This window comes from Thermobia domestica, chromosome 5, assembly GCF_964235325.1.
Source record: "Thermobia domestica chromosome 5, izTheDome1.hap1.1, whole genome shotgun sequence".
In the NCBI taxonomy this organism is placed as follows: Eukaryota; Metazoa; Arthropoda; class Insecta; order Zygentoma; family Lepismatidae; genus Thermobia; species Thermobia domestica.
Genome location: NC_137458.1, coordinates 33,107,630 through 33,134,921, shown reverse-complemented (window position 1 = coordinate 33,134,921; position 27,292 = coordinate 33,107,630). Strand labels below are relative to the sequence as shown.

The 27,292-nt window shown below is 35.8% G+C and overlaps 1 protein-coding gene across 5 annotated transcripts in view; it reads left to right on the top strand.

Moving 5' to 3' along the window:
- LOC145685842 (uncharacterized) overlaps positions 1–27,292 on the top strand; it is a 137,863-nt gene that overhangs the window by 29,740 nt on the left and 80,831 nt on the right. The window contains exon 3 of one of the 5 annotated variants that reach the window (XM_081758459.1): positions 8,642–8,833. The exons of 2 other annotated variants lie outside the window; for them this stretch is intronic. The gene's annotated coding sequence lies outside the window, so the exon portion shown is untranslated. Of the gene's footprint in view, positions 1–7,546; positions 8,834–27,292 lie in introns of all 5 variants that reach the window. 2 more of the 5 variants (XM_081758457.1, XM_081758456.1) reach the window with 2 other exon arrangements.

Sequence of the window (27,292 nt, the reverse complement as noted above, 5' to 3'; positions counted from 1 at the left end):
ACGAAAACACAAGAGCTGCTAACAGTGTTCATACCTGACGAAACAGGGATTGTTACACTGATGCTGCTGACAATCCGATTATGATTCATAATCAAAACAGAAGGACATTTCAGTCTGGAATTTTCTCGGGTTCTCTTCAAGATATCCAGCCATATAGAAGGCATGTTTAATGACATTGGTGTACCGGGGAGCACTTAACTAGAAGTGTGAAACGCTTGGAGACGGATGAAGTTGTCACGATGTCATACATGAAACCATCAATATTTAATGCAGCATCCTTGACAAACCTCACGTACTGTTTGAAACAATCCAACGTCGAGAGGTTGAATACGTCCAGTGCATTTAGGAGATGTCAGTTTCTTGTGAAACTTAATACTATCTGGAGCAGTGGAATGCATTGGTTTATCATGTTTGTTACAAGACCACGAATCAATTAACAGCAAGATGGGATTGTCGTGCACATGTGGCCAAAATACTTCCTGACGAAAAAACTTCAAACATCTTTACACATATTTGCTGGTATTTTAGCAAATGCCTTGATATCGAAGGGATGTCAGGCATCTTTTCAGGGAATTTACCCGTTGGTTCAGCGGATATAAAAAATAATGGCGAAAATAGTTTCCCATCCATTGAAATAATAAGCATTATCGTATACGAATGCGTAACTGTTGTTGATCCTATGCTACAATACACTCGTTTCACACTTTTTTTTTTTTTGTTTGTTTGTTCTTGTTTGCCAGTGTCCTGCCTGAATGCATTTCTTTGTCGTATCTACTTTGAACTGTTAAACTTTGACCTAAATTGAGGTTTTCTTTTAAAATCATAGACCTTGTTTCAGCAACTAACTTTCCTGCAGTTTGATATAACTCTTGGTCATCTTTGGTTATTTTGAACACGGAATAAGTAATTTTGCGTGACACAATATTGTTATGTTTTAATATTTTGCCCTCAGCCGCTATAAATTTGCATATGCGCATAGTTTCATACCCTCTTTCATACCAGATACATGTTGTTCGGCAACTCGAGTGCCCCGTTCAGACCCTTCCGTGGTCAGGCCATTATTTCAGTTCCCAGTATGGAACGCTGAACTTTAATTAGCTATATACAAGAGAAGAAACACAGAAAAGAAGAAAGCCTGTGATTCGTCCAACCTTCACACATTTATACGAAGACCACAAACACCAAATTCAGCTTCATCAGGAGTGAAAAGTCGAGAAAGTAACACCGTTTCGTGTTCAGCTTCTTCGTTAAGTGTGAAAAGCCCAGGAACTAACACCGTTTTATGTTCAGCTTCCTTGTCAGATGTGAAAAGCCCAGAAACTAGCACTGTTCCGTGTTCAGCGTCCTCTCAGGCGTTGTCTGTGATAAAACTAACGGCAATAGTAGTAATATTGAATCTTCTGAGCTTCACTGAAGTGCCTTCAAGAAGTATCTGTTAAACAGTGATGTTACTAGTGCGAAAATTAAATGGTGTTCACAAGTAATTGACGCACACAAAACCTTTCGTTCTGCGGAGAAAGATGTACAGTTATTTCCCTACTTAATCCCAGAGAGTGAAATAACAGCAAAAACGCAACTGGGCCGTACTAAGATGGGTTACATCGTTTTATTTGGACTAGCACCATATTTTAAAAGGGAACTTGTTAATACAATACACGCAGTGTACAGTAACAATCCATTTATTATTAGGTTCGACAAGTCACTTAACAATGTGTCTGAGAAAAATCAAATGGACGTCAATGTCAGATTTTGGGACAGTACTAAGGGAGAGGTTTGTACTCGTTACCTGACTTCTGCTTTCCTTGGACGAAGTAGAACCTCAGATCTCTTAGGAACATTCATAGACTCTATGAAACCCCTTGATGTCAAAAATATCACACAGCTTTCTATGGATGGACCCACGGTGAATTTAAAGTTCCTATTGGAGTTTAATACATTTCTGAAATCAGAAGAATGTGATTCTTGTCCTTTAAACTTCGGCAGTTTTGGCTTGCACATAGTAAGTAATGGATTTAAAGTTGGTATACTCGCAGTAGATTAGGATATTGCCAAGTTTTTGCGATTTTATTCAAGAATGTTTCTGCAAGGATAGATGTTCCCATACAAGTATTGCCCTGTCTCTTGGTTATCAAATGGAAAAGTAGCACACCGGGCTCTTGATATGCTTCCCTGCCTTAGAAAATTTGTGAAAGAGCTACCATCTTTGAAAGATTGTAGCAAACCGTCTTGTAACAGTCATAAAGTAGTAAAACACTGTCTTGGAGACCCATTGTTGGCTCCAAACTAGCTTTCTGTAAAACCATAACTAGTGACAGTGAACAATTTCTCACAGTTTTGGAGTGACAGACCTTCAGCTCCCTTCCTATACTCAGAGCTGCACAGGAGTGTGTGTGCAGTTATGCAATGATTTGCGAAACCAGAACAAGTTGAAAATTTTAAGATTGATACACAAAAAGAAGGAAACATTTTGAAATCCGCAAATGTTGATGTAGGATTTGATATATAAAAAAAGAAAGGAAAATAAATAAAATAAAGAGATGCCGAAAAGTTTTAAGAATATAGAACTAACCAGATTCTACAGTGATTGTAGAAGAATATTGCAGAAAGTCATAAAATGCAGGAGCGATTACCACCGAAATTTGACAAAAACCATAACTGGTCGGAAGATGTTGCTGCATGTGATGAAGAGATGGGCCACTTCAAGGAACTTTTAACCATATTTGTTGAAACGAATTCGCTTCACAGCCACATAGCTGATGCCGCTGTTCCGCAGTATTGTTCTGTTGTCAGTGATACAAATACCAGAACGCGTCTTGAATCTTTCGATAAAACGTGTCACAGACTTGACAAATTGTGGTCTGTCATTTCTGCATAATGTCATTTTATTTTCTTTTCTTTTTTTTTTCTTTTTACCTGTTCAGGCCTTATAGTAATGTGGAACTTACGGAAACTTTCTCTGTGTATGTGGTTTGCTTGACTTGTTGAATCTGTGCATATTTATTTGATGTAATATATATAAACGATGTATTATATATATATATATATATATATATATATATATATATATATATACACGTACCTGTTCGTACCCAAGGATAATGTAGAATTTATGAAATAATTTCCACACAAAAGTCTTAGAGAAATGTTAATATGATGCTGGAAAACTTGGAAACATGCTTGGTTTTTATATTGTCGTTTGAGTAGCCACCTTGGTAGTGTATTTAAAAACGTAGCAGCAAGAGGAGCGGATTATTTTTACTGGTTTAAGTTTCCACCAAAAAAAAAAAAAAAAAAAGCCATACGTTGGGTTGAAAATACTGAAGTTGCTGATAGAACATTAGAGATCCTTAAAAACTTGATTATGTTGAAATATCTAACCTAGAGAAGAAAGGACCAAGATTTTCGATCTAGGAAGCCATGAAAAAATTGTGAAGATTAAATGATTGGTTCAAATTTAGCGTTTTTTTAATTGCTTCTTTCTGAAATTGAACCATTCTTAAGGGGATTTCAGGCCGTACAGCCCATAGTTTCTTGTTTTCAGAATTATCAAACGATTACATCTGCAATACATAGATTCGTTAAACATGATGGTACTGGTTAAAGTCAAAAATATCGCTAAGATTAATGTAACAAATTCTGAATTAGTGCAAAAAATGTTAACATCATATGTGGTGTTCGTAATGCTATTAATCAGGTCGAGAATGTTTCTTTGAAAGATATACTTCTTTTCAAACAGAACTGTCAGAAATGTCTGCAGACATTTTGCACAAACTTGAAAAGACTGCTTTGAAATTTAAGTTTACCAGAAGTCTGTTATTTTGTGATTTCAGTGTAATATGTAGAAACCTAGAAATTGCTATGAAACGACTTTGTTGTTGCCTTGATATATTTTGTCGAAAACAAGTGAGTTTCTGGAACGTGCACTGATCGAGTACAAAGAGGATTTAAAAAGCTATGTTCAAATCCAGTGTTTCTTGGAGAGGCGAAAAATTACACAAGGGCATCCCGAGTTGACACATTCTTGCATCTTCTGAACCAGAATTTATGCCATTCCGTAAAAGAATTTCCGTACTTTTACTCTGTACATGGTAATGCTGCCATAGACAGATTTTTCAGTAAATAAAGAAAGCTCAATTGAAAATGGATCTCCAGAATAACTTGTGACATAGATTGTTATTGGAAGGAATTACGAATGCTGATGGTGTTAAGAAGGTAGAAATTATAAAGGATATGATACATTAGTGAGAAATGCTCGAGCGAGACCAGGAGGGACAGGAAGAACAAGGAACAAGGACAAGCTTAAGCAGAAAGAACAGGAGAGACAGGAACATAAGAAAACTAGAGTGGCAGAGAAACAAAAGAAATTAGGAATTTGGAAGAAAGGCAGGGGAAAGTATTTGCTAAAGCTGAAAAAAAGCACTGTTACTAAAAGATCAGATTCGGACATTACAAAATATTCTTTTTCTTTTTTGCGTGTGTTGTTAGTACAATACACTTTTGTTGTGTTGGCAACAAGTGCTTGTGGAGATATGAAAAGGCGCAGTTCCCTAATGACACATAGTCCAGTACAAATTAATATTTTAAGTGTGACAATAAAGTCAGAAAACTAAACTTTTCAAAAAAAAAAAAAAGTGTTAACTATAATGTAGGTCGCCGAAAGGACCGTTGGAAAAAGGAAAATTGATAAGTTGTTTCACTCATTACATAAACGTTTTTACATCAAAAGATATTCCTTAAAATGTCATTTTAGGAATGTGGTGTAAAATTATGTCCTTTCTGTATAATTAGAAAGATGCAGAATTTAAGTAACTTTTTTTTCACTTAATGGTCCTACCTGGAAAGTTTACGCATTGGACCTGCAAACCTTGAAAAGTTACGGAATTTCTTATCTCGAGATGCGCAGCAACCATGTTTTTAGTCTGCCCTATGGGATTAAATCCGGGAACTTTATGTAGTAAATTCTAAGCTTCGATACCGGACGCTCTTAAGTTTTCAAACCAATACATAGATTGTAATGGATTGGAATCATATGTTACTCGTACAACACTGCTGTTTAATCACTAGATATCGGTATCTGCTTCTCACATTTGTTGGAGCAATGCGTGCCGTGGCAATTTTTACAATTAAATTTTGTGGTGTGATGGATAAGTTGTGCGAGACATTCAACAATCGCACATTACATTACGACAAAGACATTTCAAGATGTTTGACTGAAAACTTCTGCCATTTTTATGTATAATAAAGAAATCGTCAGTGGGTTGAGTGATGACATTTTGAAGCCGAACGGAAGTCAAGTTACACCATCTACGAATGATTGGTTGCTAAAGCTTAGTGCTGGCATTCACTTTTGCAAGAGATTGAGGAAGATTACGGCTTTTTGCAAACCAAACCCCTCAACCAGGGCTTTCTAGAAAATACTTTTTCTCGACTTCGATTTAAGGGCAGTCCGAACTGGAAGAAATTTCAGCTTGACATGCAAGCTGTTCCTAAACACAATTTGTTGAGATTTTCGGATTTCAGAAATTGTCAGAGTGACTCATATATGTGGTTGGTTTCTAGGTGCTACATCTCAAATTTTCGACCAGTCTCGCTACATCTCAACTGACTCTAATTGCCGATTTTCCTCTTGTGCAAGCATACTGTGTTTGAAGAAAAAAAAAAAAATAAACGCTATGGTTTATCATACTGTATACTTTGCAAAATATTTCGATTACAAAAATTGCTCTACAATACTGCAGTTTGTAATATGCTCTAAAGATTTGTTATTTTCCGATCTACTCACTAGTTTTAAAGTGTACCAGAGTGCAATTTTCGACGTCCATTGGTAATATACAGATGGTTATCAAAATAATAGTAACACTTAAAGGAGGGCGTTGGACTACATTTCCTCCTCGGAACAACTCTGATGATACATGATATAGAGTCATAAAAATCGCGAATGGTAGCAAGTGAAATATTACACCTATCCGCGCTGGATTCGTGTCTCATAAACGGATTACTAATGTTTATATTAAATTCCAGGAATCGGGCGTGTTGGGAAAGGTTTTTAACTTCATCCTAGTGTTCCTTAAACCACGCCACAATAGATTTATCTGTGAATGGTTGGATTATTATCATCCTGGAATATGGCGTCGCTGCCCGGAAAAATCTAAAGTAATTACTTAATTTTAGATAAGCTTAGCGTCACGGGCAATGTTGACGTGACTAGTCGCAGAACGGTTCTAACTGACACTCCACTTTAATACTTGGCGGAGCGTCTTAGGCCAGTTATACACTATAGGATAGATCCTTACGAAATTTCTTAGGGAAAATGTTACAAAAGATCTTGCAGGAAATTTTGTTTTTGCGTGCCATACACGTAGAGATTTTCTTTGTCACAACGATTGACATTGCCAGGTGTAGATCCACAATGCATCGCTTTAAAAATAACGTCTCAAGCCATTACTACATTCAGAATAGTATTACGTGTATGTACTATATATCGCGTTGGGGCCAAAATATAGTTAGTTGTAAAATGATATATAGGCGTTTTTCGACGCAATTGCCTTAATAAACTATCTTTTGTTTTTAAATATGTTTTCATTTTCTCTGACCTGATCGCTTAAATTGTAATCTTAAGAATTTTCTTTCCGAAATAGAGCGTGCTCTAAACAAGAGAAATCTCATAGGGTCGTTCAGAACACAGGAAATGACATGCAATCCGATGGCATACACATTGAGAATTTGACTCTAGGAAAACTCCTAAGAGATTTCCTAGCATCTATAGTGTATAGCAGGCCTTACTGAAGTTTCCTTGCGACCACTGTTCCTTTTTGCCGATGTGGTTATGCTGTGAGTTCTGTAGATCATCACCTTGCTGACTTCTTCAGGACACAACGTACCTGACACTTTCACCATGGTCGCACTACAATCGAGAGCCAAGGATTTGCCCTGTTTGGAAATGAGCAAGGTCACCCATCGTACACTATCACCGGCTACTCAGTTCGCTGCATAGTTCGTTCTGCTGCTCCGGAATTTGCCCTAATAGACGATCACCAGCAGCTGAGTGCTGCAGCCACCATCAAATTGCCATATTTGTTTATTTGGCTGTTTTATTTTTAGTGTTTTTTAACTATATTAAACTTATTTCCAATATTTATTATAATTTCTATTTATTACTATTATTGTGTTCGATGTTTGTATATACGCTTTATTTATTACTATATTTTATATTTACAGTTTTATTATTATTATTATGATTATTGCGACAGAGTGATATACATGTGGCTGGCTTTATTTCCAGTAAAGTTTATTGTTGAAGTGTCTACTGTTTATTTATATTTTCTTGTATATTCTATGTTTAAATGTAAGTTTATCGCTATTTACTTATAATTAGTGTTCATGTTAAAACGTGCAATCAAGGCGAATCCTCTTGTACATGTTTGTAGGAAACTGAGAAAGGTTTAACTTAATTTTAGGTGGAAGTAATTTCTTTTTTCAAACGTAAGAAAATGATGTGTTGTTTAATGTTTTGTCAATTAATGAGATGATATTGCTTATATTCGAGTGGAAAATGAACTACTGGATCGTATATGGAACCTTGGTCTCAAGCTTAACATATGAATGTGATATCCACTACGCTACTCGGCGCACTTCGTGATGAACCTCATATTTTTCACTCTTGAAGTAGGTGCTCAACCAGTCAGACAATAGAGACTGTACCTCACCTTGCGTTGTTCTTGTTCGTCTCAGTGCTTATAAAAGATGAGCACTGCAGTGTGTTAGTGAAGTTACTTTATAACTAGTTCTGCGATTAATATAGTTTGTTTACTTAGTATTAATATTAGTACTATGATTTTATATGTATGTGTTATTTTAGTATATTCTTTTAATGATGCTAGTAACAGTCAATAGAATTAACTCATGTCCGACGCTTATAATGACACTGGTTGGCAAAATTCACTAAGTGTTACGATAAGCCCAGAACTAAAGGAGAAACCACATAGCTAATTGATGTTTAAAACACTTGGAGTTGTCTTCTTTCTGATCACTGTTTCCTTTTTCATAATTGTAGGACGTAAAAATGAAAGACAATTTCAATGTAAAGCACTTGGAGAATGGAGCGCACAGGGAGAGAGAACGGTTTAGAAAATCCTACGCAATGTGTTTTATGTGGGTGTATTTGCTTGTTTGATGATAGTCAAATATAAAGACGAACATCTTATAAAGTATATCTGACGGAAGTTACCTTATCTAAATGATTTATTTCACCAATATGAGATTTTACCAGTAATGATTTTCAAAGCTTATTGCTCCTTTCGTAGTATAACTATTGGAGAATTTTAAGTGGCATCGGAACCATATGTACAGAGACCCCTAGAAGAACTGACGGTATTTGAAGCCTAATATATCATACATTTAAATTATTGTTATACTCTTTCCTATGAAATATTTAAGATCATTAATAAAAAGGTAAACGTGTCGCACATGACATCTTAATACTATATTTCGTAAATAGACACAATCCCTACCCGTTATACTATAACATATAGCAAATTATCTTATACCTTGCATACCATTTGAGGAGAAATCCTTGCTGTGTATCGCTGGATTCTTTGTTTCATTGGTGTTGAACAAACTTTTTTTTAAAATATCACTATAGGAAATAGAAGCCGAAAGACTCTTCTTTTCCATCTCCATTGTGACTTAGTGCTATTGGATTGTGCATACTATAACAGTGTGTGAGCTATGTACTTATGCACAGCCACAACACGGCCAATTTAAAATCTTGCTTGAAGAGCTCCAGAAGTAAATATTAGCAACTGTTTGTATCCTGATTATTAGTAACTGATTGGTAAGAGCTCTTTTGATTTTCTAATTGCGATTTTTTACAGGCATTGAAACCTAAGTCAATTTGTGTGCTTATCGTTCACTTTAAATTTCTGATATTTAAATTATAATATATGTTGTAGTATTAATTTCTTACCATTAAATATAGTACTGTGTAAAAGTATGGTGGCAGTCAACGTTTTCAGGAACGTAACAGTTTCTTCAAAAAAGGGAGCAAATGCAAAATATCATTTAGAACCTATGTAAATGAATGCAAGTTCGGGCTAATTACACGTTCTTGCTACTGCGGTTTCTGTGGTCGATATTGCCGTCTTATGAACTATCTTACTAATAGTGGGAATGTTCGTTTGAATACGTTAAAAATGCAAAGAACTAACTGTAAACTATATGTATGTGCTTGTACCTGTATTCATGCTATATCATTTTAGTAGTTTATTGCTGATACGCGTCTGTCTTGCAGTTACTAGAAGTCTCTTAATTTTATTATTTTCCTATTATTTCCCCTAAGAATTATTACACCGCTTAAGGTTAATAAGGTGTGTAAATTTATATATTTAGTGCGTGATATTATGCATGTGTAGCATTGTATTATGAGCAATTTTGAAAGAGGGAAAAATATATCATTCATCTTTTAAATGGTGCATGAATTTTTTTTTTTTTTGGAAAAGGGGAAAGGTTAATTATTTACTTTTTATGTATTCAGATTAAATATATTGTGTACCAGAAATTATTTTTAATGTAATTATTGTAATTGTAATAATTCACAAATAAATATATAAAATTTTATATTAGGTTTTTCGACTCTAAGGCTCAATCACTTTTAATGGTTCTAAATATGATGGACATTGTGAGTATATTGTTATAAATATATACATACAATGTGTCTCAAAAGTCTTTTGACATAGGGTAAATCTGTTATTATCAGAGAGACAACAAAATGTAGGAGGAAAACCCATCTCCAAATATGATGTCAATCTAAAATGAAGGAATTTTTTAAATCGGACGAGCCGTTTAGGCTGTACACTCTTTGTGCGCCAAATGTTAAATGAAAATGGAAAGTTGCCATTTACCTGGACCCACAATATAAGTGAATGACGTTACTCTCTTTTACGCTCACATGTCGATGGCCAGTCGCACTTCAAACAGTAACTTAATTTACTTATCTTGTGGGTCCAGGTAAATAGCAACGTTGCATCTTCGTTTAACATTGTGCACATAAAGAGTGTGCAGACCAAACGGCTAATTCGATTTAAAAGACTTTAGATTGAAAACATCATATTTGAATATGGGTTTTCCTCTTAATTTTGTTGTAACTCATAATAACAGACTTACCCTATGTCAGAGGACATTTGAGACATCCTGTATATATGTGATATACTGTACGAAATCCCATGTGTATCGAAATCCTATATATAATAGAAAAACATCTTGCTTTAAGTGACACTAATATGCAAACGCCAAAACATGTAAGAGAGTATATTTATTTTCACCTTATTATAAAACGAGATATGTCAGTCACACTGATTCCCAATATTGTGGTTGATGTTATGCTAGTAGTTATCGGTAGCTGCACTGCTTCCTATCTGACGCAAAGAGATCTTCCTAGCGTGCAGGGAATTTGCAGGTAAGGCGAAAGCTCGGTGACAAGTAATTGTCTAAATAATGTTCAGGACATAATTTATTATTTAACTGCTGACGTGTTAGATATTTCGGTTGTAGATGTCGTGCCCCTACTATTTTGTGTAGTGTGTAAGTGCTTTGAACAATAGTGTGATGTATGATATCAGCATCTTTACTTCTACCATGTGTAGTAGTCTAAACGTCACTTACTATGAAAAAGTAACGTAAATGCCAATTATGCTTTTACTTCTATATTATTGCGTAATAGGTTCGTAGTTGTTTTTTTTCTTTTTAACTTCCCTTTCGTCATTAAGATTTCACACAGAAAATAGTGTACCAGTATTGTCTGTAGTAATAACATCACTTATGAATATCCTGAATTATGTACAGAAAAATAGATGAATATAGAATTTAAATTTTGCCAAGTTTCTAAATTTATTTAAAAAAAAATAAAGATATCTCCTCAATATATATAACGGTAACCAAGAAACTTCTTTCGTTTTTTCACCCACCAACTTCAAACATAGATATGTCACCTAAGACATACGTGGAAGATCGAAAATAGTCCCCACGAGCATCGGCGGCCTTCTGCCAAGGTTCTGGAAGACCATAGATTCCATCGCGGTTCAACTTGGTGGATCTTGAAGCGGAGAAGGTATCAAGTGCAGTTTCACCTCTAATAGATTTGAACTGTCGTCCTCGAAGATGGTGCAAGAAATGGAACAGGTGATAATCGGATGGTGCAGTGTCAGGGTGTATGGCGGATGCAATAGTGTTTCCCGTCCAAGGTGTAGAATGGGGTCCCGGGTCATCCTAACCACGTGGGATTTAGCATTGTTCTGTAACATGAGGACCCCTTTGCGATTCAGAACTGCTGGCTCCAGAGTTATGAGTTTTTCTTGAACACTGCTCAATTGCTGAGTACAATGTTGCATTGATGCTCTGACCAGCTGGTAGCAATTCCCTATGCATGATGCGGCGAGCAGTCCACTAAACACACAGGGCTACCTTCTGGTACATTGCTGGTTTCGGCTGTTTTGGAACCAGTTGAAGGGACGCTAACCAATGATGACAGCGACGTGGAGCTTTGTTGAGAACCCACTTCTCACCACATGCCAACACTGTGCAGAAATGGCTCACTCTTCAGACGAGACAGCAAAAGAAAAAAGAAAGAAAGAAAAATGTGTCCTCGCGTTGTCTTCTGGCCCCGATTCAAATCATGTGGGACCCATAGACCCAACTTATACTACTTCTCAAGTTGATGGAGATGCTGTCGAATGGTTTCTCCACTCTCACTGAATTGTAGTTTCACTTTTTCACATGTCTGGCCACTGTTCGCCTCAATTGCTGCTTGAATATCTTCATTTTGTACATATGTTTGTCTTCGGGCACCTGGTGCGTCTTCATTGTTTCGTGACCGTCCTTAAACTTGTTAAACCACCACTGCACTCTCCAAGTAGCCTCGACACCCTCACCTAGGGCGTGGCATATCTTCCACCGTATCTGCAGAGGCGTTTAACCCTAGTTTGAACTCGTACAGGATACACGCCTTTATGACGCTCTGTAGAGGTCCCATGTTCTCACTGTCCTTAAGCAAGTTTACGGTCTAAGTGAACTGCCACAACCAGGTAATATGTTGGGTATATCTACACAAACAACTGACCTTTGCCTTATCTCCGTTCGCATTCAACTCACGGTGGGAATGCCAATTGAACATAGACCTCCCAACAAAGTGAAAAAACTTTCTTGGTTACTTTAAAGATAACACAAAGTTCTGTCGCTTTTTGACCCACCACTTTCGAACATTGATATGTCACAGAAGTTCTACCTAGAAGATTAAAAATAGTCCCCAGCAGAATCGACGACGTTCTGCCAGTGTTATGAAGGCCATGCATTCCATCACTGTAGAACTTGGTGGCTCGTCAAGCGAAGAAGGTATTAAGTGCATTTTGCACTTCTACAAAGGATTTGAACTGGCGTTCTCTAAGCTGATACTAAGGAATGTAACAAGTGATAATCGGACAATGCAATGTCCGGGGGTTATAGCGAATGCAATTGTGTTTCCCATCCAAGGTGTAGAATGGTATCGCTGTTCATCATTACCATGTGGTGCTTGGTGTTGTCCTGTAACAAGAGGACCCCTTGGCGATTGAGAGGTGTTGGCTCCAGAGTTTGGAGTTTTTCGTGAACCGGCTCAACTGCTAACAGTTCACAGTTGCATTGATGCTCTGACCAGCTGGTAGCAGTTCCCGATGCACGATGCCAAGAGCAGTTCACCAAACACACAGGAGGACCTTCTGGTGCAGTGCTGGTTTCGGTTGTTTCGGAAGCGGTTCATACGATACTAACGAATGATGATGGCCCTGTGGAGCTCCGTACATGATCCACTTCTCATCACATATGAACACCCAGTCCAGAAACGACTCCTTCCTCAGACAAGAGAGCAAAGAAACACAGGTGTCTGCTCGCTTGCCTTCTCGACCTTATGACGCTCTGTGGAGGTCCCATGTTCAGAGTGTAATTGAAGTGCCATAACCAGGTATGTTGGATACACCCACATCAACAACTGACCTTGACTTTATCTCCATTCCCATTCAACTTACGTTGTGAGGGTCAATTGAACACTGCCCTCCACAAAAGACAACAGAACTTTCTTGGTTACCTTTAGGGTGTTTGAAAACACCGACAACGATTGGGAGGTGATACCTGACACCAATATAAGACGAAAAGCATGAACCAATTTGGGTTTATAAATTAATCCTTTCGGTGTTATAGACTGCCGAAGACATGAGAAAATGGAGTTTAAAGGTTCATAGCTCAAACCATGGGACCTATCGTAATTGGGTCAAGACTTCACTTAGGAACTAGTATGTGCTGTATCCAAAAATACCTGTTTCAGAGTCGTAAGATACGGTACAATTTTTATAGACGCAGTTTGGCTACGGACATATAATTTGAAGTATTCATTAACTACCTCATATATATACCGTCTTTAATGTACATCATATTTGTTAAAATCTAACTTCAAATGATCGTAAAAGAGAAAGTAAATTTAATTGCTGGAGCAACATTTTTGTTTACTTTTTGAATTATTAACATTCGTAAATCGTCCCAGGTAAGTTTAAGGGACACTGATAAAGAAACATGTGTTACGATAGTAACTGTTTGGCAATATGACAAAATGGTAAGCACTCCTCCTTTGTATTTGAGTTCGTGTATGATCCGAACCTAAAGAAAACAATATTCGCATAGCACACAAATAACCAATCATTACTTATTATGCGTTACTTTGTGAACAAAAATTGTATATGTCTTTGTTCTTTTCCAAAGGCATCAGATATAAATTCTGTTTTGCCGTTTTGTACAATTTCTCGATGAAGACTCATCATGCATAATCTTGTCAATTTTTCTTCAGACATGGTGGATCTTATCAAAGTTTTAACACGTCTTAATGCACTGAAACTTCTTTCAACGGTATAAGTTGTAACAGGAAGTATTATAGAAATTTGTATTACTGGGTAAAATGTAGATTGGTCCATCAAGAAAAAAAATGACTTTTTCCAAATTGTCAGTTTCCAGATTTCTGTCTTTTAATTATTCGAACCAGCATTCTGCCTAAGAAATTAAATTTTCTTTCTTGTACGCGTGGCTTACACTACTTTCACCTTTTGAAAGGTCTGAGGGTTAAAAAGGTTTCTCATCTCGCATGGATATAATACGAACAGAGAGAAATTTGGACTATTCCCAGAAGATCTATTATTTACTGATTCTAAAAGAGAATTGACAAAATGAGACAAAATTTGCTTTGCGGTAATATTCGCTTATACAAGTAGGAGGATTAGAAAAATGAATTTACCAAGATGAAGTTTTTGGAACTGTTAAGTGAACATCGAGTTCCTTTGCTACACTGTGGCACTTTTTGAAAATCGCTTGGAAAGTTACTTCTGCATGTACTTTGTGATTTCTAAAGATACCAACCAACTCACTGACAAGAGACTTTGCTACTGTTAAGTTCAATTGAGTTCCCTACAACATTTGCACCTCTGACTCAAGATAGGAAAAATAACTGATTATTACCAGAGACCTTGGAAATACCTGTAGATCGTGTACAGAAAGGACGATAAGCATTGCTTCTTGTATGTGTGCAGGGGTCTTTAATGATCATTCATCTTAAACAATGTCGACAGTGTTGCGTATGTCGGAAACGGAACATAATTTTCCAACAAACCTTAGCTTACGTGAATCGCAGTGGTGAAAGAAAATGCTTTTGGATATTTTTTCCTAATAATGCTTGGCACTCTGCCATGGCAGAACAGCCATCAAAGCCCTGTACAAGTCCACACTGAAATAAACCGGACATTTTCTAAAACGTTCAGAATTGTATTAGCAGTGTATTCGGTATTGAACTTGTCTAAAGGAACGAATCATATGAAGTATTATTTTACCTTATTTTTACTGCAGTTATAAATGCAAATTTCTATCGACAATTGCTCTATACTCGCAGTATCGGCTGTCTCGTCTGTCATCACACTGTAGTACTTGCAAAGACATAATCGTAGGTTTTTATATAATTTTTGATTAAAACATTACAGGTAATTGATATAAGCTCACTCTTAATACGTACTGACACATGGCGTTTTCAGTGGCAGTTTCAAAGTACCATCGATTGGGGTTGCTTTGCACATCAGTATGACTTGGAACAGTTCGGTAACTTTTTATTCCATCGGTTGCCATCAAATTAATAACATGTTGCGGGGAAAAAGTTCCCTCCAATTCTGAACGGTTGTATGTCGAAAGTGTATGGACAGTGATGCTAGCATTTGCGTGCGTTCGTGAGAGAAAAGTAAAATAACTTCAAGTTTTTTACTCGTGATTGTTGTGCTGCAAGCTACTCCTTGTTGTGTGACACACAAGAAATATAATTTGTGCATGAGTGGTTCATATACAAGAATCTAGAAGTGTTGAAAATACACTAAATTATTAATTTAATATTAATAATTCAGTACATTATTAATGTTGTGTAATATTATTTAATACTGTGTTTGGAAGGAATTTGATAAATTTAGTCGGATAACTGAGTAATTGATGGACAATTGTGTTTTTCACCAGTAATATTGATTTATAATCTGTAATTCGCTTAACAATAGTGTAACAAGATGGATTGGCGTGAATTTTTAAACCAGCCCTCGTATTATTCCAACATCAATTCTTGGAAATGAAATGCGACTAATCAACAGTTGGGGAAGAACAATGCTTAGGAATTTCTCACCCAAAAGGTACCTCACATTTCCAGACACTCTTACTTCCTCCCGTCAGTCCATATTAAGAAGAAAAATCTAGCTACCCTCGAAAGAAACGCCCACGCAGTGAACTCTCATGATGATGATAGATTTTTACGTGACAATGTAGGAATTACCAAAAATCGTCAGTTCCATAACTTATTGGAATAATCAGTGTTTTTAATGTGATTTCTATTAACCTATGGACCATTCATTATACATTATTAACATTGTAATAATGCAAAACTTAATGTTTTCTACGAATTATATTTTAGTTTAGTCAGTGTATTCTTGCGCTGTGAACTGGCGACGATGGCACGCCGGAAGAGAAGGTGTGTGTTTTCCTAGCCACCATGTGAGGCGCAAGGTGCCGGGTTTCTGTCTTCACTTAAAGTATAGACATACGTGGGGTTTCGGTGTCTGGCTTCCAAAATAATGTGAAGTAGTTTGTGGAACACAGCGTTCGAATTTAAACAGACAAATTAGTGTCTTTTCACGTACTAGTGAGTGATGAAAACCACATAATCATGCTGCTCCAATTCACAGGTCGCAGTGTCGGGGAGAGCGTCAATTTCTGCGAGGCGACACGGACTGATTACACAGACTCTCATGTGGAATTAGTCAATTGAGTTGAATACTTTATAATAGTGCTGCACCAGATTTGTATATTTAACAGTGGTGATACTGTGAAATCAACTATGTCTTTTATCGTATTATGGTAATGAGCATCTTCACAGTTGGAATCAACAAAGAGACTTCTCTTTGGTTCGTCGTGCGTTGCGGAGGTGAAGCCGTCGAGCTGCTATATTCAAGTAGCAATGCAAACGAAATCTTTCTTATGAACGTGTATGGATGTTCGTCGTTACGTCCGTCTATATCGTCGTGCGCGTTTATAGATCGTCGCGAAATCGCGTATTAGGGCCAATATATCGTCAAGTAAAATATTATCCATAATTTGCAAATGTTATTATTGTTGAATCATATGTAATTCGTACAGTGAAAGTGAATGATAATATAGTGCTAATTTAAAATTCTTGTTATTATTCATAAAAGTGAAAAGTGCTAACCAGATATGTTTAATAAGTTTTCCGTTAGCGGTTCAAATGTGTACCAGATAAAGTATACACGGCATAAAGTGTTTGTCAGAAGGTAAGGTATCAATAAGCGGTGAAGGGCAAATATTACTTTCGTCTCCCACTATCCATCTGGCGTAAATCACGCATGGCTATCCTACCTTGCACTTTTCTACAGGTATTGATCAGCGTAACTTGGAGTTGACGCAACAGCGATGGTGGGTAAACGGCTTATGCCTCTGATGTTTAACGCCCGAATCCCAGGACCGTAGGAGTGAGAATATTTGTTTACTTACCAGTTCTTTATTGGATCTGTTAGTCTTTTACAAATGAATGATGTTCTTAAGAAGACTCCAAAAGAGATCCATGGTTCGAATCCCAATAGTATCATATCTGGCTTGCGTTACGTAAACAAACTCCTTCATATCTGGCGCCCGAACAGGGACAGATGTTTTAGTGGGAAGAAAGCAAATTTTTGAACTTCACTGTTGTATTCAATGCCACCACTAATTTGCATGTTGTGTTTTGTAGTATAATATTTTACAATGTCAACGCTTAGTGAAACGGAAACACTGCTTGAAGCGGTGAAACAATTGTCTGCAGATTTGGCTGCAACTAACCAAATGTTAAAATCAAATTATAATGAGTTGACTAAACAATTTGATAATCTAAAAATACAACTGGCTGAATTACGTGAAAAGTATGAAACGCACAAAAATATTGAAAATTCTCAGGAGCTGTTAAATCAGCCAAACACTGCTGAAAAAACGCAGGTAGGTCCTAGTGTATGCACACAAGAATGCGAAACAGTTATTGAAAAAGCAAATTGTGAATCTAGCAATTAATGTTCTACGAAAGAAATATATCCTTGCATTCTTTCACATGTGTTACTTACATTCTTATATTGTTGTGTTCATTTTAGAATATATAATTCATAAATCCACGTACAAAATGCTAGCGCTGAATTTAATGAATGTAAGAGCACAGATAGAGTTACAGTACGCTAACGTAATAAATGAATATAAATATAGTACTGTTCCATTTTGTCTAGAAGAGTTTCAAAATGTTTTAGGCCTCGATGCAGAAACTCTCAGTCTCAATAGAGTAGCGAAACTCGCAATTTGTGAATCTGTATTTGATTTTAACTGTGAATATAGGAAAAACGTAGAAAAGGAGGTCAATCTCCGTGTACGTGGTATACGTAAAAGTAAGGAATACGAGAAATTGAAAGAGAAATGTGCTCGCGGCAAAAATGTATATTTTCAGTATGTAGCAAAAAAGTTGAAACTTCAATGTGATGACGTTAATGTCAAGAATAAGGTTATTGAAGTAATAGTTCAACGACTACAGAAAAAGTATTCCAATGACGTTAGTTCCTTTAGCAATCAGGATAGTACGTTCAATGAAGAGGAAAAAGAGTCATTTTCAAGTAATGTTGAAAGTTCTCTTCAAACTAGTTCCAATAGTATCAAACCTATCCTCAAAAAACGTAGTAAGGATGTCAGTTTACATACTATGTCAGGTAATGTGGATCAAACCGAAAAGGAAAATAAAATCTCTAGAAAGGTTAGATTTATTGATGAATTTATCGTGTACCCGTTAGCACATGTTTGTCATAGTAGTCCTGAGGTTAGAACTAAAAGTTGTAAGAGGAAATACGAAACTGTTGCCGATGATATTGATTCATATCCAAACCCTGTTAAGAAAGGTAGGTTATCTGAAGTGCAAGAATCACATTTTATTTAAACTAACGAAAGTGAAAATAGTAAGTGGAATGAGTTGTTTCAGTTGTTGGAAAATAATTCCGTACAATTACAAAGCATTACAACCAAGCTGGAAAATATTTCTGTTTTACAGAGTAATGATGTCTTTATTCAGGGAAATGAAGTAAGTAATGAAAATGTCAGTGTAAATGTAAACACCGTGCAGGTTGACTTCATGGAGGTTACCTCCAATAGTAGTACGAGTGTGGTTAACGTAACCACCACTAGGGAAATAAAAAGTGATACTGTTATAGTATTTTTAGACGAGAGTAAAGTCTGCACTTGTCCCTTATGTGATAGGAAGTGGGTGGATCAGCTGTTTCCCCCCTCCGGCTCAATGCTACTTGTTCATAAGAAATGTTTGTAAGTCCTGTAATTTTTGTGGTGTATACACGGCATGTTACGAATTACCCTAAAGTAAGCTGCATTAGGCAACCAATTCAGATTGGTGAGTTGCATTATTTTTCCAGTGGTAATATATCTTTAGTGTTGCTGAAAGGTACAGTATGTATATTCGTAATTGTATGTTTTAATAGAAATGAAACCATTCCATGTTCGCTTGGCATACATCGTGCAACTTGTAAATCGATGAAATTTAAATTCAGAAAAGGTAAGAAAAGGTGTATTGAACTAAATCAAAACGTTCAGATTGATTATCCACCAACCAATACTTTGTACTCGACTCGAAATATTATTGGGAAATTTAGGAACAGTAATTTCAATTTGGCAACCAAGAGAGGTAGGCAAAGGTTTTTCTACCGTGCGAAAATGAAAAATAATGTGGAAATTGGCAAAAAGGTCCGTAAATTAAGTAAGGTATTACACCTACGAAGAAAGCATAAATTCTTCACTGCTAATATTTGTAATGACACTCAATTGGTAAATGTTCCGAGTGTACAAACAATTCGTAAGGTAACTGCTAGTTCTCATAGTAAGGTAACACAAAAATCTAGTGCTTACAGAATGGTGTGTTTTTGTATTAACAAAATCCCATGGATGCCTACTATGGAAGTTAAATTCAAAATTTTTGAATGCATGAGAATTTTACTCTACGATGTTGTACTAAATTGAATACGAAAAGGAATTGGGTAAACGATATTAATACATAGCCGGATTGCCCATTTTCCATATTTTGACCTTGCAATGAAAAATACATTTTGGTCATATCCATTGCAAAAGTTCTTTTGTACAAAATTTCTTTTGTTGTTAGTAATTATTTTTCATACCGTAAATATTTTTCAACACTGTTAGTGTTTACAAAATTTTGAATGCTCAGATAAAATGAATAATATTTTATCGTATGTATCACGTTAATGGCTATAGCCAATAGATTCAGGAAAATTTTGAATATTAATTTTTTCGTTTCACATATTGTTGCACCCCATAAGATATTGAAAATGTTGCATGAGAGATACCAACAAAAAAAATTCTTGATATTTTAAATACGTATTACGAAACTATTTGTAATAGCATACTTTTTGTTAATACATTCATAATGAAATTTCATTTTTCGAATGATAAAAAATATAGTGTTTCTTTTCGAAGTGCAAGAGTGAATTTGCGCAGTGAGAATTTTCAAATATAGTGAAAAGAAATAAATTTGCGTAGTGAAGATGTGGAAAATCTCTAGTGATTATTCCATCACAGTGTTGCAATTTTCAAAATTAAAATGTTTTGAATCACAAATTTAAATATTTTGGTGAGAAACCATTCGGTAATAAATCTGAATGATCATATTTGAAACTAATTAGTGAAATTTGTTACTGGAAATCCATGAGAAAAGATATCAGTAATTTTATCAATGATTGTATTGTATGTAAAGAAACGAAAGTAGAAACATCACCTCCGGCTAGACCAATGGAAAGTATTACTGTTAATGGTCCTCGTGTGCTTATTTCAATTGATATTTTAGGACCATACGTTTCTTCTTCCTCAGGTTATAAATATGCATTGTCAATTTTAGATGTTTTCACTAGATATTATACTTTGTATCCTATGCAAAACGCTACCACCAAATGTGTATTACGTTGTTTAGAATCATTGTATTTTTTGCATTTAGGTATTCCTAGTGCTATTTTGGTTGATAATGGTAGTTGTTTCATTTCTCGAAAATTCAAAGAAAAAATGTCAGAATATGGAATCAAAATACATTACGTAACACCATATCACGCTTCTTCTAACCCAGTTGAACGAATCCATCGTGAGACTAATCGTCTATTTAAATTGTTTTGTAATGAAGATCATACTGCTTGGGAAAAATTCATTCCTCAAATTGTAATTTTGTTAAATTATTCAATCTCAAGTAGCTTAGGTGTAAGCCCCGCCAGCTTGCATTTGAATGTAAAACCCTCTGAATCAGTATTTAAACATTTTGGTATTGTGGTTACTGAAAAGGACACAGATGAATATGTTTTGTGGGATAACAAATTAGTTATGGCAGATCTGAAAAGAACTGAAATAATTCGTAAAAGAAATGTTAAGCATAACCTGAAACAAGAAAGTAAATATAAGGTAAAGGAAAATGATTTAGTTTTCTTGAAGCAAACGAATTTGAGTTCAGCCATAGACAAAAGAATTTCAAAATTTCTTTATCTGTACAAAGGTCCCCTGTTGTGTTCTAAAAAGGTCTCAGAAAAGGTTTTTGAGTTAACGGATCCACTCACTGGTAAATGTTTAGGATTACATTCAGTTGACAGATTAAAAGTTTGGAAACCTACTAAAGAAACAAAGAGTATTTGGCTTAATTTAGCTACTAAACACTGTGGAACCAAAAGTGATGAAATCCTAAAAGAACAGAGTAAAAGCTCAGAGTTGAATAGCTGTATTGAAGAAGTGACATATGATTCTATCAATGCTGTAAAGGTAAATCTTTCAAACCAATGTGATTCCAAAATTAACTCCAATAGAATTGGTAAAATTCTTGATGAAATTTTAGAATTAGATTCATATTTAAAATATCTCACTGAATCATCATGGTGTAACGTACATAACTTAGAGTTTGCATTGACAAATTTTATTAATCCTCTCGTTTTGTTTAATTAGCATTCTGGTAAGATCACAGTGATCAACTTAGAATGACTGACTCCTACTGTTGTGGTGGGCTACCGCAGCCTTGTTTTCCAACTAAACACGCCTACGTGGTGAACCACTGAGTCACAAGCGGGAGAATTAGAAAAAAAATCACAGAATCAATGTTCAAATGTAAATGTGAGATTAGTAAAATGAATACTTACATGGTAATTAGCAACTATTGTTGCATTTACTTTGTATTAATCTTTTCGTTGAATACGAAAACATTTCAAGTAGTACTTAAAGTCATTGAAGCAAAGGTCCCTCCACTATTATGGGTTATCCATATTATGTAATGCCCGGAGTAGGCAATTTTCTTATTAGTCCCCTCTATATTATTTTTGAATTTTAACCAAACGTTCTATTTTTTCACTTTGCTTCGGGGATGGAAATATATTAATAAATAACTGGGGTAGGGTCTTGTGAATTTAATGCAGGCAGTATATTTTTATATACTTTGAGCGTGACGAGCTCACATGTGCCTAGTCTTTCATTTTAAATAAATGAAATATTTTTAGTGTTATATTTATACATGTGCTTTTAATATGTAATCTTAATAAAAATGAACCAATCGTGTGTATTATATCGTATGTTTTAGTTGTGTTGAATTATTTCGAATATTCTTGATAAATGTCTTGTGTCAGCATGTCAATGAAAGTACATTTTTGAATTTTATGAACAATGTTGATGTTTTCATTGCAATACATTTTCTACACATATAGTAGGAATGAATATCTTATTTTCATGAAAAATAAAATCATGATAAGTTGAATTATTTGATGATATATGCTATTTTTGAATGATACTGTGTGTTTTATCTTAGAATTAAGAAGTATTATTGCAGAATCTTAAATCAATTTTACTATTTTAAACTCATTGATATATTTAGTTTGTGTTATTGTGCATTGTTAAGTATGGCATTGAATACAATACCTTACCAATATGCTTTATTGAATATATTATTGTATTGAATATATTAATATATTTCCGTAATTTAGATTGAATTTTGAAAAACATTATGAAGTATAATGTTGAATAATATTTTGAATTACAAATAGCTATTGATTTGTATTCAAATAGTGAAATTATTTTGTGTTTATATTTCAAGGAATAATTGAAATACATGAAAGATAAACAAATAATAAAAATGAAAAGACTCAAAGACATTTACGAAATGGCCCTCGCGTTATCGTCAATGGCCCTCGCGTTCGTTATTCTTCGAATTTCGCGATCATGTGCGTTCGAGTGAAGCTACAAACTGCTATTCTTCAATGTGAACGAACTACAAATGACATTAACCCTCTATGGACTAATGGAGTGCTGTGATTGCTGTTGTGTTGCAATGTGGTTAGGAGGATTTGGATTCCAGGGTTCTTGCCCACTTCTGTAATACCTTCAGTGGACAGTCCGTTCGGCGCCATCTGTAACAAGATGGATTGGCGTGAATTTTTAAACCAGCCCTCGTATTATTCCAACATCAATTCTTGGAAATGAAATGCGACTAATCAACAGTTGGGGAAGAACAATGCTTAGGAATTTCTCACCCAAAAGGTACCTCACATTTCCAGACACTCTTACTTCCTCCCGTCAGTCCATATTAAGAAGAAAAATCTAGCTACCCTCGAAAGAAACGCCCACGCAGTGAACTCTCATGATGATGATAGATTTTTACGTGACAATGTAGGAATTACCAAAAATCGTCAGTTCCATAACTTATTGGAATAATCAGTGTTTTTAATGTGATTTCTATTAACCTATGGACCATTCATTATACATTATTAACATTGTAATAATGCAAAACTTAATGTTTTCTACGAATTATATTTTAGTTTAGTCAGTGTATTCTTGCGCTGTGAACTGGCGACGATGGCACGCCGGAAGAGAAGGTGTGTGTTTTCCTAGCCACCATGTGAGGCGCAAGGTGCCGGGTTTCTGTCTTCACTTAAAGTATAGACATACGTGGGGTTTCGGTGTCTGGCTTCCAAAATAATGTGAAGTAGTTTGTGGAACACAGCGTTCGAATTTAAACAGACAAATTAGTGTCTTTTCACGTACTAGTGAGTGATGAAAACCACATAATCATGCTGCTCCAATTCACAGGTCGCAGTGTCGGGGAGAGCGTCAATTTCTGCGAGGCGACACGGACTGATTACACAGACTCTCATGTGGAATTAGTCAATTGAGTTGAATACTTTATAATAGTGCTGCACCAGATTTGTATATTTAACAGTGGTGATACTGTGAAATCAACTATGTCTTTTATCGTATTATGGTAATGAGCATCTTCACAGTTGGAATCAACAAAGAGACTTCTCTTTGGTTCGTCGTGCGTTGCGGAGGTGAAGCCGTCGAGCTGTTATATTCAAGTAGCAATGCAAACGAAATCTTTCTTATGAACGTGTATGGATGTTCGTCGTTACGTCCGTCTATATCGTCGTGCGCGTTTATAGATCGTCGCGAAATCGCGTATTAGGGCCAATATATCGTCAAGTAAAATATTATCCATAATTTGCAAATGTTATTATTGTTGAATCATATGTAATTCGTACAGTGAAAGTGAATGATAATATAGTGCTAATTTAAAATTCTTGTTATTATTCATAAAAGTGAAAAGTGCTAACCAGATATGTTTAATAAGTTTTCCGTTAGCGGTTCAAATGTGTACCAGATAAAGTATACACGGCATAAAGTGTTTGTCAGAAGGTAAGGTATCAATAAGCGGTGAAGGGCAAATATTACTTTCGTCTCCCACTATCCATCTGGCGTAAATCACGCATGGCTATCCTACCTTGCACTTTTCTACAGGTATTGATCAGCGTAACTTGGAGTTGACGCAACAGCGATGGTGGGTAAACGGCTTATGCCTCTGATGTTTAACGCCCGAATCCCAGGACCGTAGGAGTGAGAATATTTGTTTACTTACCAGTTCTTTATTGGATCTGTTAGTCTTTTACAAATGAATGATGTTCTTAAGAAGACTCCAAAAGAGATCCATGGTTCGAATCCCAATAGTATCATATCTGGCTTGCGTTACGTAAACAAACTCCTTCATAATAGTTCTTACTACTATTGGACGAATCAAGGATTTGAACCCGAGATTTCAGCGATTTTGAATGCTAAATGCTAACTTCTATTTGTTCCACCAAGTAGACATATCGAATACAAAAGAAAACTACTCGATAGCAATTACGGATACTAGTGACAATGAAATATCTACGCGGAGTTCTAAGATAACACAACCCGTTCCGTTTAATCACTCGTGTAGTTTCAAACTGTCACTACTATGACAATTGTGCGGACCGGTAGGGCGTACTGGAATTTTGAATGTTTTCACAAAAAGTATGACAAGGAGTTGTTCGGTATTTCTAGTTCACCGGAATCTGCGAGGTGCATGCCCGCCCGAACTTCATCACCTGGACATTCCTTTTAACCTCTGCTTCATGTCATCTACACCAAATATCTCCTTTGTTTTCGGTAAAGAACCAGAAAGAAATACAAAATCAGTCTGTAGTCAAATCATATTGAAATCTGAGAAGTTTACAGAAATGATTCACTGCAGTATAACATTGCACTTGCATTTTTCGAACGCTACTTATTATAAAGAAGTGAATTTCTATTTATTATGGTAACGTACAGCTAGCGGCGTAGTAAATCCTTACGATCACCTTAGCGAGAAATGTTCGAGGATCCCTGAGCAAGAAAAGTTTGTAACACCTCCGTTTCTATCAAATAACTAACAATAATAATAATAATAAATCTTTGAAATCAATTAATCTCAATGGTGCTATTAGTGCTAAACAAATGAAAGATTTGTTTGCTTTCATTATTGCAATATTAAAGTAAGCTCACTGAGTGTCGCCTATGTTAGTGGCCTAATATTACAAGAATAGATTATAAGTTTGTTTCAAGCCACCATTATGTAATGTTTTATGTAAACAAACATAACATGAATGATTGAGATATAAACAGAAGTAAAAATGCCGCAGCCAATGTCAGTACACTTCATGTTTTAGATGTAAATAATTTATTAAGTTAGGTAGTAGCTTGTAGGTAAACCAACACGTTCCCTGCCAATTATTGAATAGTAGTTTTGATACTTATACTTCTTAAAATGTTTGTCAAATAAGAATATTTCATGTCGAGTTTGGATGTTTGCAAGCTGGTTTCAGGACGCTTGACACTTACTCATTGAAGCGTCACATGTACAATGTTGTGAGATTGTGTACCGGAAACATTTGCACATTTGTGTGTTTTTTGTATGGATTTTTCCAACGCATTTCCGATACAGTTTCTGTAAAATGGTATCTCATACAAGAATGAAAAACATACGGACATGGTGTTTGTGTATAGGAATTTAATTGAAGTGCTCATGCGGCTGTTGAAGAATACGGAATAGGTATTCCATTACGTAGGAATCCAAATAAGGCGCTGTTTAGTAACTAAAGTTTCGTGTATTGAGAGAATGTGGAATATCTCCCAGTGCTAAAGACATTCTGTGAACGACCAGGACTGGCTATCTGCCCTGCTGCAACGAAATTCTATCACAAGTACCAGATAAATGTCAACACGTTTGAGTATTTCACGTACCCATGTGTGACGGACATTTGTATCTACTTAACCCTAAACTGTGCAGCATTTATATGCTACTAATTACGTTTCCGCCTTCAATTTTGTTATTGCTTATGGTTTCCGCACAATATTGTACAAGTGTCATACATTTCATTCTTTGATGAATCGACTTTCCTGCCGGTGTTAATAATATCTGTAACGTACACTCTTGGACTCGGGAAAACCTTAATGCAAACATTGCCATAGGGTGTCAAGACAGATTTTCCATAAATGTGGAGTAGTATAATTGGCGACATCCTTGTTGGTCCCCGTATTTTTATGAACATATGAATACATATCGGTACCTGTATATGTAGAAAAGTATATGACGGACCAGGTAGACTATATTTCTTTGCTCAGAAGGCGGAACCTCATCTTGAAGCATGACAGAGAACCAGCTCATACCAGTCGGTTCATCATTGAAGATTTGAATGCCACCTACCCTTAAAAAATAATAGTCGTGGTAGTTTTGTTACTTAGCCACTTCATTCTCCTGACTTTACCTTTCTTGATTTCCGTTTATGCAGATTAATGAAAGAAGAGGCTTACAGGGAAAAGGTGAATACAAGGGATGAGCTGCAAATTCGTATTTTGAATGCTTCTTATAACCTAATTATCGAACATCGGACCGAGCATCGTCGTAATGTAACTTAAAATGTTTCCCTTCGCACTCAGAAGTGCACTGATGTTTTTGGCAGTATTTTTGAGAACCTGCTGTGACCTGCTATGTGGCCTCTTCATCTCCTTACAATCATTTATGTTTGCATTAACCATCAGGTGTTAACATCGTGATTTTCACCCTTAATTACTTGCTTAACTACTTAACTATCGTGCATTAATTGCTGCTACAATACAAACTAATGCAAGAAGAAGTAGGGATGCGCACGAGACGAGTCGAGACAATTTTCCTGATAAATTTCGAGTCGAGACACAGCTCTTCCAATAGAAAAGAATACATTTTTCGAATCGAGACATCACTTTTACAGCACATTTTCGAGACGAGACAGCCTCAAATCTTGTCTCGTGCGCATCCCTAATAAGAAGTAGTATC